The sequence below is a fragment of the Hemicordylus capensis genome, chromosome 2 (genome assembly GCF_027244095.1).
Source record: "Hemicordylus capensis ecotype Gifberg chromosome 2, rHemCap1.1.pri, whole genome shotgun sequence".
NCBI classification, from domain to species: Eukaryota; Metazoa; Chordata; class Lepidosauria; order Squamata; family Cordylidae; genus Hemicordylus; species Hemicordylus capensis.
In genome coordinates this window covers 73,130,846-73,144,906 of record NC_069658.1, presented here as the reverse complement: position 1 = coordinate 73,144,906, position 14,061 = coordinate 73,130,846, and positions in this window count along the sequence as shown.

The following is a 14,061-nucleotide window of genomic DNA, read 5'->3' as shown; positions in this document are numbered from 1 at the left end:
TCCCGATAGTTCTTAGAAGCTTAAATGCTCCCGATTTCTGGAGCACCTCCTTCCACTCAATCACCCTCCGTCTGCTTCTTCTCCGGTGTACCCAGTGTTTGGGTAATATGTTTGGAGGCGGGCTGCCTGGTGGGACAGCGGGTGGAGCGGGCTGTTTAGGAGGGCGCTGGGCCTATCAGGGGGTGGGATGTTAGTATATTTGGTTTGGTTAAAGGAATCGGGACTTTGCCAGAGGAGGGTTCGCTTTAAGATGGAACGTAGGAGCAAGTCCCATAGAACAACTCGGCAGGACTTGCTCTACAGTAAATGCATAGGACAATCGGACTGACATTTTTTGCATGCTTCCTAGAGAAGATACCCCTGTTGAACACAGTGCAACTTATACCTGAGGAAGGCTCAGGCTGCCTGTGGTCGTTAAGCCTTTGCTCGCTTCTCTCGTCCACAACCCGCTCTTATGCTCCTTTTACTTGGGAGGAAGAAGTCTTAGTATCCTCGCTCTCTTTCGTCTCACCAAGCCTGCCCCATTCTCTTTCCTTCTTTCTCCCTCTCCCTCTCATAAAGCTTGAACATTCCCCCGCTCCCTCAAAGCCTGCTGTTCCATCTTCTTTCCTTCCTTCTCTCACTCTCTTGTCAGTGCTCCTTCCACATGCAAGTCATTTAAAGTTTGAGAAATGTTGCCAATAGTTCTCTCTCCCTCCATCCCTCTTCTCTAGTCTGCCCCCTCACCTTTTCCTCTTTATTTCGCTCTCCCTCTCCCTCTCATCAAGCCTGCCTCATCCCCTCTTCTCCCCACTACCCCTTGCCTCCCCCATCCCCTTTCTCTCTCATCTTTCACACTGGTGGGGTTGTTGTGAAGAATAAAAAAGGATAAAAAAGTATGTGGTGGAGAATCAAAGTGTAATTTTTTAAATCAAAAATTAAGAGAAAAATCCTCTTTTTCCCCTTATCATCCACTTAACATCTCATGTTAAGTGGGATGATTTGGCAAAGGTGGAAAGGAAGAGCAATGCAGTTTATATAGCTATCTATTTTGTACAGATTGTATTGTATTTATGAGTTCTATTAGAATTCATTTTAATTCAGTTCAATTTAAATTGAATTAATCTTGGCCTGTCAGAACTTCAAAAGTTAAATTTTAATTAAATTCATTGTAATTAATTTCACTCTAAGTTTAATTAATTTAATTAATTAATTAACTGATATTAAGTATTACTTTAATAGTCAGCACCCTAAAAATGGACCTCGCCCCCCCACAAGCCAAGTCATGGTTGGTTTCAGCCCACCAGGGCATTTGAGTTGTGCAAGCCGGGTGTATATATATAGCAGCGAGGGGCCCGTTTTAAAATCTCATCTCTGGACCCACTCCAACCTTGGTATGCCCCTGCCAAATGATTGTGTGAACAAGCCTAGTGTGTTGGCAACAGGGATGACTACTAGGGAGGGAAGGAAAAACAGCAGTGGAGCAGCTAGAGACAAAGGAGAAGTGGTGAGCAGGCTCTCAGCTCACAGCTGATTAAAATTCACCTCCAGTGATGATTCCACTAAAGCTGATTAAAATAATTAAAGCTAGCAATTGGCTTATACCTAACGTTATGTTTTTCTTAAGTATAAATCAGTGGCGACAACAGATGCCCTTCAGCCGCAGGCTCCGTCTGCGGGAGGGGTGCTTTCCCATCATGATGCACTCCCACACAGTGGGAAGCAGCATGCCAGTGATGCAGTCATGTGGGTGCATCTTTGGCATGGGTCTTTCACATAGAAATCAGCACCTGAGAGATATGCAGATAAAGCCGGATGCTAATTTGCTATATTGCTAAAAGCAATTATGTTGGAAGCTTATATTTCCTCATGTTCCCTGCCCGCAACTTCTTCAGAGCTGAGCTACTTACAGTGGTCCCAGTACTGCTGCCCTAACAACTTGATTGTTATTTCAAACAAGCTCAGCTGCTGCACATAAAATTCCCAGAATTGCATGAATCTCCTGAAAGGCAGGATAATAAAGAGAAAAGTTTCCAAAATGTGTTGGAAGCAAAGTGTCATTCTGAAGCACAGTGACTTGTTGAGCCCCAAGGATTTGCTTGTGTTTTTCTTACTACTCATCCTCCTGCTTTGCCAAAAATGCAGATGGTCTGCAAATCTCTGTGGCATAAGTTGATCTAACCTGAAAACAGTTAGAATTCCAGAAAGGTCACATAGAGAATTCAATAGATCCATTGGGGGTGGGGGGAGAGAGAGAGTCTTTCTTTCTTACATGTTGGGAGAAAACTCTTTCCCTGCGATAGAAGGGCTACCTTCCAGGCCTTGGCATCAGCCCAGGCCCAGAAGAGTTACCTCCGATGATTATACTAAAGCTCCTGTGCTTCTTAGATAAGCAGAACCATTTGCAGCATGCCAAGAGAACTGTTATGATAGCCTGGAAGAATTTTGCTTCTTTCATGTCTCCACCATGCATAGCAGCAAAGAGACAATGTTTTAAAGAATGGCTGCCTATAAAGATAACATTTCACACCCATAATCATAAATAATTGCTCTTCACTCTACAAAGAGTAACTGTTTGCAATAAAAACACAAACTTCATATACCCCTTTTGGAAGTTTTAGAAACTGCTTGTAATTGGTCTGAGAAGTACAGCAGTGGGACCACATGTATAATGCTGTTCTCATGTGCAGACAAAATTGAGCTAACAAAACCAAGTCCAGTTTTGCCCACACATGAGAACTGCCAGGATCATTCCTAATCCTGGCGGCATCTCGGTGGCAAACCTGTTTCTGGAGCCACCCTTTTAAATGGGGTTAAGAGAGCGAATGCTCTCTTAATCCCGTTTTTCGGATTGTCTGCCAGCCCTGGCTGCAACCCTCCTAGAAGTCCTAATAGGCCTAGATAACTGGCCCTGGATGCATCTCAGTCTAAGACGTTTGCTGTCATACAGTTTGATCTGCAGCAGCAAGAGACTCTTATCAATTGAGATGCTATGGAGCCTGGACCATAAGCACACTATAGAAATTGAATCAAATGCAGCTATAAAGTCTACAAATGCAGCAAATAAGGTAGATTGGAGGATCTTGTGTATTTCTCAACTAAATGTTGTACGACCAGACAATGGTCAATCCTAGTCTGAAACCTGCCTGCTCATCTTCCAGGAATTGCTCCTGCTCCAACCAGTCCGTGAGTTTCTGATTTAACAGTCTAGCATACATTTTGCTAATAATATTAATTAGGCTTATGGGTCTGTAATTAGATGGAACATTTCTATTACCCTTTTTGAAAATAGAAACCACAGTTGCCAGACCCCAGACTTCTGGTATGCAGACCGAATTGTTTATATCAGTAAATAAGGCTCCCAACACTTGTGCCCACCACTCAGGATTTGCCTTGATCATCTCAACTGTGATAAAATCAGTTTCAGGGGCTTTACCACACTTGAGTTGATCAATGAGTTGTTTGGCCTCTGCAATCGATACTGGGGGCCAATTCCAATTACTTTTGAGTGAGGGCTTGCATGCAGAAGGTTCCAAGTTCCCTCCCTGGCATCTCCAAGATATGGCTGAGAGAGATTCCTGCCTGCAACCTTGGAGAAGCAACTGCCAGTCTGTGTAGACAATACTGAGCTAGATGGACCACTGGTCTGACTCAGTATACGGCAGCTTCTAATGCTGCACACACCATGAGTTCAACAGCAGCCACTACCAATGTGGAGAACTGATGAAATCTGGAGGGGTGACTGGACATTCCACAGTTATATTGAGACACAATCTGGGCACATGGATGTTTCAGCAGAAGTCTTCTGGTGGTCTTGCCCATTTCCAGTTACAAGATTTTTCAAAGTGCACTCCTGCTAATGAATAGGGTTGAGATCTTAAGCATACACAATGAAAGTATGCCCCACTGACATCCAAGTAAATTTGGAAAGGATGCAGCATTTCTGTCCATTCCTGTGTCCAGCAGGGTGAAGAGGGCTTGTATTAAGAAGCAAGGCCGTACTGAGACCTGGGATCAGGGTGCAAGACCGGAAAGCAGGTGAAACCAAGAACAGGGAGGAGTCAGAACCAGGCAAGGGTTGGTGGCATCAGCCAAAGCAGAGGCTGGAGTTGTCTCAAAGAGTAGCTCTATGTGGAGCGGTTGTGTTAGCAAATGTTAGGCCATAAAGGACAGGTCAATTTGTGAGGAACTCTGCCCTTTACTGGACCCCAAGACTGGTCCAATCCAAAGCAGCCATCTGAGCTGGCTCCCCTTCCTGGGTAAACCCATTCCTTCACCCATGCTTATTCCACATCGGTTCTAATGTTTTTGCGGTCACTGAGATACTAGCCAAACTGCTTCAAGGGGAGAAGAATTCCTGCTGGTCCCATCCAGACTAAGTCTAGACTTCCCAAAGCATCCTATCATACTAAAGGGCAAGGGTCCAAACATGGTGCTAAGGAAAGGGGACACTTTACCTTGACCTAGTGGTGTACCCCAACCTGGGCGGGGGTCACATGAGCGACACGGCAGCGGAAAGACAGCCAGACTGCCAGATAGCTCACAATGCACCACACATGCAGTGAGGTGCATTGGGATATATCCCAGCTGCCAGGCCACTCCTTCTGTCGGCCTCTATGGCCAGAATGGCTGCTGGTGGGCCAGGAGAAGCTGCTGGCAGCACAAGGCAGTCAGGTAGCAGTGAGATAGGAGGCGTGTGTGCTTTAGGAATGTGCACAAACCTGTTTGGAGGCCCTTTTACAGGCCTCCGAAAGGTTCGAACACAGGGCCGGTTCATAATTCGATGGCGGGGGTGGTGATGGCTTTAAGGGTGGAGGTGGGTGCACTTAGCCCCCCCCCTGATTTCCCCCACCGGTGCATGAGTATGTAAGAGCCCATCGGGGCAACATACCTCTCTGTCGCCCCGTGCTGCCGTTTACCGGATGTCACTGGAAGTAGCAGCTGCGCGCATCGCTTGCACGCATGCTAATGCTGGGTGTATGCACGTGATGTGCGCATGCATGAGCGACACACACAGCTGCTGTTACTACTTCTGGTGACATCCAGCAAACGGTGGCACAGGGCGGCAGGGAGGTATGCTGCCGCCCTGACGGGCTCTTAAATACTCACATGCCAGTGGGGAAAACGTGGCCGGGGGGTATAAGTGCACCCACCGCCACTCTTAAAGCCATCCCCCCCCCGACCGTCCAACTGGCCGTCGCCAGTTCCATGCACATCCCTAGTGTGCATGAGAATGACCTCGTTCTCTCAAGAACTACAAATCCCAGAGTTCCTTTTCTCATCTCCAGTAATCATGCACAGGTAGAAGGAGCCAACAGGCTGTGGAATCCAACTGATAGCAGGAGAAAGTGACAAGCACCCTAATATTCAGAGACACAGATTCCAGGGAAGGGGGAAGCCGGAACATATATGGATGAATGTGTAGGCCTAAGGACCCCATAGTTCACAGAAGAACTGACACTAGATCCCAGAGGGCATGAACTGTCTAAAATAAATTTGTCATTCACATATATTTAATATACAAGCATGACATGCTGCTGTTTCTGGCTATCAATATATCAGACAGTCAGAAAAATGATAAGCTGAAACAAAAGGCCTCAAAGAAGCTAAAGGTTACCTATATCACTGTGCCAACTTTTCAAAACAGACAAGGAGGCTCTACACACAATTGGTGTGTAGAGCCTAATTGAGTTCTGTGGGGAGAGCGGGTCACCGCTCTCCCCGCATGCAATCATCCAGCTAGCCCTGGGCATCCAGATTGGCCACCCACATGTCTACTGGCTCCGTCACAGAGCTGGTAGGGGTGGCAGGGATCAGGGGCCACCTGGCCCCCAGAAGTCCCAGGTGAGACCCAGGTGAGACATTCTGGTGAGACACACACACCCCAGGCCAGGAGGCTTGCTGCAGCCTCCGAGTCGGGGTTCTACTCACACGTTGCCATGGCGCAGTGCTGCACCATGGCAACTCACAATTGCCAAAATGGGGTTAGTGGAGCGCTCGCTCCGCTAAACTCATTTAATGGAGGGAGGGAATTAGGCAGGCTAGCCGGCTCCCAGCAGTTCACACATGCAGGGGAAAGCAGGCTGGGCTCCCTTCATGCAGTTTCCTCCACGCGTGTGAATAACCTTTTGTGAGAAGAAGACATACAAATTTGGACTTGGCCCAGAGCATTGATCCCTTTGCTGGATTGCACAGAAGCCACCCCAGCTGTTTCTTCACAAATATCCCTTGAGATATAAAAAGTACCATCATGTCATTCTGTGTTTTCGCTTTCTAAATTACGATTAAACAACACTTTTTACTCATCTCGTCACTGATGTGGGTGGGGAAGTATCAACCATGATACAGCACTGAAACTTTCATTCTTGCATTACAAATTTTGAACATAATCTCAAAGTCCTCTATTAATTGCATTTTAAATGCTGAAAGAAGACAACTGAAATTTTCACACAATTATGAATGTGGATGAAAGAGCCAGCGTGGTGTAGTGGTTAGAGTGCTGGACTAGGACCAGGGAGACCCGAGTTCAAATCCCCATTCAGCCATGATACTAGCTGGGTGACTCTGGGCCAGTCACTTCTCTCTCAGCCTAACCTACTTCACAGGGTTGTTTGAGGAGGAGAAATTCAAGTATGTAGTACATCGCTCTGGGCTCCTTGGAGGAAGAGCAGGATATAAAATGTGAAGAATAATAATAACTACTCAACTCTTTACACATTCTCTGGAAGACTGGGGAAGTTCTTTCCTTTTGTCAGTCTTTAAATCCTTCTGCCCCTCTATCTGAAGGGGAGGAAGCGAGATTCAGATTTGATAGCAACCAGCAACTCTTACTAGAGTCAGTAAAATCTCCCAGACAGAATCTGAATAACAGTCTCTTCAACAGTGGAGCTTTTATAAGGACATTTAAATGACAGCAAAGGGGGTGGGGGTGGGAACTAGCACACTAGTCTGCTCAGACACTTTTGCTGCTCATTCAACCACCAAGGCTCTAATTCTGTCATCTTTTGGAGCATTGAAATAACTAGGCAAACAAAATACGACTAGAAATAAATGTTGCTCTTTCCCCATTCCTGTACGTGCAATACTGACATATAAAACACCAGTGTTGTGCAATGTTCTATCTAGAAGATCAGAGCTGGTCATGGAATTGATTTACCTCCTTGCTGTTCTCCTAAGAAGCAGACCAAACCAGTTGCTGCATGCCTGAAGCCACTGTAAAGAAATATTCATTTGCATACATTTTCCTGCAAAACTGGAAATCAAAGTGGCAAAACACTTAACAAGCCTGATCAATGGGAGATGGAACCTCTGCTATTTACCTAATGGAGACTGTGAGAGGGAAGTTAACGTAATGAATGTTTATCCTAAACCAATAATATATTGAGACAGGCTTTCCAAATATGTGAATTGTCCAGTATGTATGCAAGCATCACTGTGGCAGAAATTCAGTTGAACATACAGACACTGAACTTTGTGCATGTTGAAAGATTTTCTATGTTGCAAGCCATTTTTTGTTTAAAGTTATTATTCACTACTTTCTCAGGCAAAGCTCACAAAATGGCAAAAACATTTTTAAAGCCAGAACTTGCTATTCTGCACTTTTGCTGTCTTTTCCTCCTCAAGGCACGATGGTTCTTCAGTCACCCTGGAGTAGCTATGCAATTTCCTCACTTCCCGCTCTGCAAAAGGTCAGCAGTAACCTAGCTATCTTGTAAGCTGATTTTTGGACATAACCTAGATATCCTTCTTTGTTGCTTAATAAATAATGCATTATCACAGTGCGTTGACCTGTAGTACTTTTCTGTGTGCTTTCTCTCCCTTGCCTAATAACTTACATTTATCTTAGCCAACTGTTCTGTCTTTATCCTGTGATCAGAAGAACTCTGTAACTAAGTATATTTATAAATAGAAATCCATTCAGTGCTTTCACAAGGGTGTTTTGGAACACAACAGCACTATCATATGTTATCAAATTAGTCTTTAGGATTACAAAGACCAAAGGTCTTTTAGCAATTAGCTTAGATAGTTTTCTGGCCCATATCCCAGCAAGTCAAATAGATCTTTCTATTGACTTCATTTATTTTATCGGTGATGCTAGGGCTCTACTCTTGCCACTGCATACAAAATACCACACATGTAGAAGACTTGGATGCTAAATCCACTTTAGAAATGGATATACTTAGAAATATCTAATCTTTTAAAAAAACTAACAAAGGTCAGTTGTTCTAAAAAAAAACACCTGAATTAAATTTGAATTAAAGATCCTAATAAATACTTAGTAGGGTTTTACAAGATATTTACAGATCAGCCATCCTCTAAATAGCAACATATCATGCTTTAAATTCAGTAATAAGTAGAAAGAAAATTAATTTGGTTTCTACTTCATTGTTTTAAAATAGAGGAAGGGGCTCTTGAGATTGCTGATTCTGAAAACCAGTCTCATTATCCGATGCCAGCCAACAGTATTCTTAAAACAGCAGCCAACTTCTAGCTGTTCAGCTTAGTTCTGAAGACTGCAGCTATCCGTTAGATAATAAATCTTGTCTAGTATTTAAAACAGACACCAAAGACCTGCCAGATGTTATCCTGACAATGGACATTCAAATGTCAAAGGCAACAACATGAAGAAAAGCACTTTGATTGTATTGCTGAGAAAACTTAATCTAGACTTCTTCTTCTTTTTTTTTTTAATGGCGCTAGCGGGGTTGTTATGACCCTTCGAGAATGGTTTCCTCGTTTCAACTATATCGCTGGCCCTGAAGAAAACTATAGTTCAGTCCATGAACAATAGTTTGCAGAACACTACCATATAGTACTATATGACAAACTTGTTTGTTAAATGACTGTAAAATGCTTGGCAAAAGTATAAACTGCTTGGCAAAAGGAGTTACTCTATAGAATACTTAAAAGTTTCTATAAAGTAAAGTAACTCCTGAGTAGTACTATTGAGTAACTTGGACTGGGGGTCAGCCATTGTCTGTACCCAGATCGAGCAAGGCAAAGAGAGAATTATCACTGGCCAGCATGTGCACTGAAGACATCACTAAAGGATGTCCCGTCGCGCTGTTGAGACATCCTTTACTTATGTGAGAGGGGTGATCATTTGAATCACCATTCAATGAGGCTATTCTCACGAACGGCTAAAATCGGGCTAGGGGAGCCTAGCCCGATTTTAGCAGACCGTGAGAACCACCAGGCTCACAGGCGAGCCCAGTTGCCTCAAAGCGGTCAACTCACTTCTGAAGCCCTCCCCTTAGCCCAGGTTAGCGGAGTGAGCGCTCTGCTAACTGGGGTTTCCAGATTGTGTGTTGCTCTGGCTCAGCTCCATGCTGCAGCAACTCATGAGGAGACTCCCGACCAGAAGGCTAAAAAGCAGCCTCCCAGCTCCGGGGTCTCTCCAGCATGCTCTGCGCACACATGCAGAGCATGCTGGAACTTCCGGGGGCTGCATGGCCCCTGATCCCCACAGCCCCTGCCAGTGCCATGACAGAGCCAGAAGTCGTGTGGGCAGCCAATCTGGCCACCCAAGGCTGCAGCCTGCTCTTGTGCGAGGAGAGTGGGCTAAGCCTGCTCTCCCTGCTAACCCTCTTGAGGCGGGTCTCACTGATCGTGAGACCTGCCTCTACATGTACTACAAAACCCTGTTTAAACAAGTTTTTGCATCACAAGTAGAGGGGGGATTCAGATGATCACCCCTCTCATGTGAGTAAAGGACATCCCGACAACTCAACGGGATGTCCGTTAGTGATACCAGAGAGGGTGCATTCTCCACGCAATTTCACTTTCAACACGTGTATTGGAAAGTGATTGTGTAAACTGGCCCTCTGTGTTTAGGCAGCAAGTTTAGTCTAGGCTGGAGCACAAGACTAGAAAACGGCTGGACACACCTGAACTGGCTTCCCCCTCCTCCCAAGTAAGTCCATTGAGCAGCCAAACAATCACTTTGCTTCCAGTGGGCCCTGGTTTAGTACGACCTCTGCTCCAGGGAACCCAGAGATGACCATGAGGATGGGACAGCACTAGATCCCTGAGTACCTCCAAATGAGTTACTGTAGAAAGGGCAAGCTCTGCTGTGTTTAGTAGATCCAGGGAGTTTTTGGTGGAGCCAGAGATGTCAGTTTGGGCTTGTTCCTCCTCCTCTTCCTTCTTGAAAAGGGCCTCCTCAGAATCTGACTCCAGATGGATCCTGACAGACATCAAACATTATTCTAAAATATAAATGTGTTCTACCAAACATATAAAAACCAGAAAACATGTAATATTTCTGGCAAAACAAGACCCCAGGTGTTCATAACTTCTCCAAAATACAAGCCTATTCAGTCCACATCAGTTAAATGTCATTCAACTCAATGGCCCTTGTTCAAGCAGAACAGCTGAGGAACGGGAATTTTGACTGATTGATACCTGGCAATTCTTGCCTGCTTCCAGGACCTGCATCAGGAGTCAGCATTGTTTGGCAGCTGCTAAGGGCCCAGGGCCCTCAGAAGAGTACATTACTGATCCTTGAGACCACATCTTTGTCCATAATCCTTGTATGAGAGAGACAAGAATTCCCTGGGACATGGTTAGTATGGGAGGTGAACTTACTTGCAGAACATAGGAAGCGGCATTGGTCCATCTAGCTCAGTTCACAGACTGGCAGTGGCTTCTTTAAGGTTACAGGCAAGAATCTCTCTCAGCCCTATCTTGTAGATGCTGGGGAGGGAACTTGGAACCTTCTGCATGCAAGCATGCAGGTGCTCTTCCCAGAGTGGCTCCATTCCCTGAGGGAATATCTTACAGTGCTCACACATGTCTCCCATTCAAATGCAACAGGGTAGACCCTGCTTAGTTAAGGGGACAAGTCATGCTTGCTACCACAAGACCAGCTCAATTGGGGTACCATACAGTCCTGCTCTCCAGTCAGCATACAGGGGGGCTTTGGTAACTTCACAAATGGGCCTCTATTATTTTCAGCCATAAGGAAACTCTTGAGGAACTTGATTATATACATTGAGGGAGGGAAGAAAAAGAGACACCTACCTACACAGGCCTCATTGGGGGAAAGGAAACTAATTTAAGCAAGCACACTTAAAGCTATACACACATATACATGGAAGTCCCCAACTTACAAATGAGTTGTGTTCCAAAAGTTTGTTAGTAAGTTGGATGTCCGTAACTCAGAATGTATCTAGTTTCCAAGACTGATGACTTGTTTATATGTACAAGTTGGCATTTGTAAGTTAAAGACTTCCTTAATATAATCTGTTGTAGAGCTTTGTTTATACATGCAGATGTTAGTAAACTGGTTGTTTGTTTGTAACTCAGGGAGTGGCTGTACATACATACCTCACAGTAGGAGAGTTACATTCTCCGGACTAATACGGGGGGGGGGGGAGTATGGAAGGTAGTTTGTTGAAGCCCCCCTGAAACCTGTTGGTGGCCCTGCCTCCTACCCTAGATGCCCAAGTGACAAACCTAGATAGCACTGCAGATTTAAAATAGAAACATTTTTCTTAATAGAGAAACCTAGCATTTTATGATGCTTCCAACTGAGACTCAAAAGTCATTTAACATATTAATCACTTAGTTCAAAATTACCATCTGGCATTCTTAGACGACTGACCACCTGTGTCTAGAACAAATGCACCTGCCTCTAATGTCAGCTTGTTTTCCCCCTCTCTTTATCTATTTGTCACAATAGCACAGAACCATGAACAGACTCTGCAAGATCAGTGCTCAGGAGGCAAGTCTTATCCATACCAGACTCGAAGAGACAAACACGTCAGAAGCAGATAATCAGCTGGCTGAACATCAAGCCCAGAGGATTGATGCTGAAGCTGAATCAGGATCTGAATGGGCAGATTACGTTCAAGGAATTGAGCAAGTGGCTTAGCAGAGAACTAGATGCAGAAGGTAGGGAGGTAGCAGTGCAGGGGAGGCTGGAAAGTCACAAGGCAGGGGTCAAAAAAGCACCCAAGAGCAGAAATATTTTTTTAAAAACCAAACACCTTGTAAGCGATGGAGGAGCAACAGGTTGGACAGCTACAATCCTGCATAGGCAGAAGGCCTTCCTGAGAACCTTTCATCATAAATGGACAAAAGTAACCAAAGAGAGGTATAACTATTGCTGCTTCTGACAGATGGCTCAGTGGTTTTATGTACCAACTCCAAGTTCTTTCTTTTACAATCTTTCTTTGCAGTCTGACATTACTGCAAAAGGTACTAAAAACCAGGATGCCATTGAGGAGAAGCATCTCTCTCTCCTCCTCCTCCACCACCACCACCACGACATCGCTAGCCAGCTCTTGTTTTCTGAGAGTAACCCAACCCTTTTTATTACTACTTATTTGGTGGATGGGGGAAAGAGTGGCTATTTTTAGAAAGCAAGAGCTGGCTAGCAGATAGAACTATGAAAACTGTGTGAGATCCCCGCTTGCATAATTGCCAACATGTCCCTATTTTCCCATGGGAAAATAGAGACATGTTGGCAGTATGTGCTTGGCATCTGAACACAGCATGAAATCTTACTGGGAAAGAAAACAGACTCCTATGGGAGTGTGTGGAAAGTAAGTTCTTCCTTAGAACTTCTGTGCAAACATCTTACATCACACAGTTTAATGCCATCTGGAAATGATCATTGATTCTCTGTTCTTTTTGCAACTCAAAAAGGATATTATAGAAATGGGGAAAGTGCAGAAGAGGGAGACCAAGATGATCATAGGGGTGAAGTACTTTTCTTATGAGGAAGGATATTAGGGGTTTCTTAGTTTAAGAGGAGAAAGGTGACTAAGGAGGAACATGAAGGAAGCTTATGTAATTATACAGTATATAGTGTGAAGTAAATGGATAGAGAGAAGTTTTTCTCCTTCTCTCACAACACTAAAACTGATTGATTGATTGATTGATTGATTGATTGCCATCAAGTCAGTGTCGACTCTAAGCGACCACATAGATTCTCTCCAGGGTGATCTGTCTTCAACTTGGCCTTTAAGGTCTCTCAGTGGTGCATTCATTGTTGTCGTAATTGAGTCCATCTACCTTGCTGCTGGTTGTCCTCTTCTTCTCTTTCCTTCAACTTTTCCCAGCATTATGGACTTCTCAAGGGAGCTGGGTTTTCGCATAATGTGTCTGAAGTATGATAGTCTGATAGTATGATAGTCTATGGAACCAAGATGTGATGGCCACTAGTGCACATGGCTTTAAAAGAGGATTCAACAAATTCATAGGCCAAGTCTATTAATGGCTGCTAGTCATGATGCCAACTCCAGCTTCAGAGGCACTATGCCTCTGAATACCAGGTGCAGGTCGGAATGGCATGAGAGGGGATATGTTTGTTGGCTTCCCAGAGGCATCTGTTCAGACCCGAGTCAGGCAAGGCAGCAAGGCACAAACTCTGATAGGAGCTCTTGAAACAGAAAAGAGCTGATGATAACTGGCAGTCTCTCTTTATGACTTGCAGAGGACTTGCCCCTTCCTGGGCTTCTAGGGCAGTCCTCCGCCCAAGAAGGCATTGAAGCCAGTTTCTCTCTCCTTCTGAGGAGACCCATCGGGAGGGAGGCCTGAAGCAGCCAGGTATGAGCTCCACATGTGGATCCAGAGCTCCGCCTTACCCTGGCATTGCCTCTGTTCCTGGGGACTTGGAAGTGATGAAAGGGGCACTAGGGAAGAGACTGGGATTCTAACTGGGCACTGGGTCCTCAGTGCTTCTGAACTCTACAGAGAGAGTGGCTGGTTGTGGCTGCTCTGGTTCTGATGGCTCAGGAGGGCTATCACCAGGCATGGGGACCCAGGCCCAGGGTGGACTCCTCTTTCTTTCAGTTGGTCTCTCCTTGGTCGATGTCCAAGTGAATCCTGACAGCATCTGGTTAACCATGATATGAAACAGGATACTGGACTAGATAGCTATTGACTGATTCAGCAGGGATCTTCTTATGTTCTAATTCTCAGTGCCTATTCAGATTACAGTCAACTTAAGTGATGCAGCAGGGAAATGCTTGACTAAGAAGCAGAAGGTTGGCGGTTCAAATCCCCGCTGGTACTATATCAGGAAGCAGCAATATAGGAAGATGCTGAAAGGCATGATCTCATATTGCGTGGGAG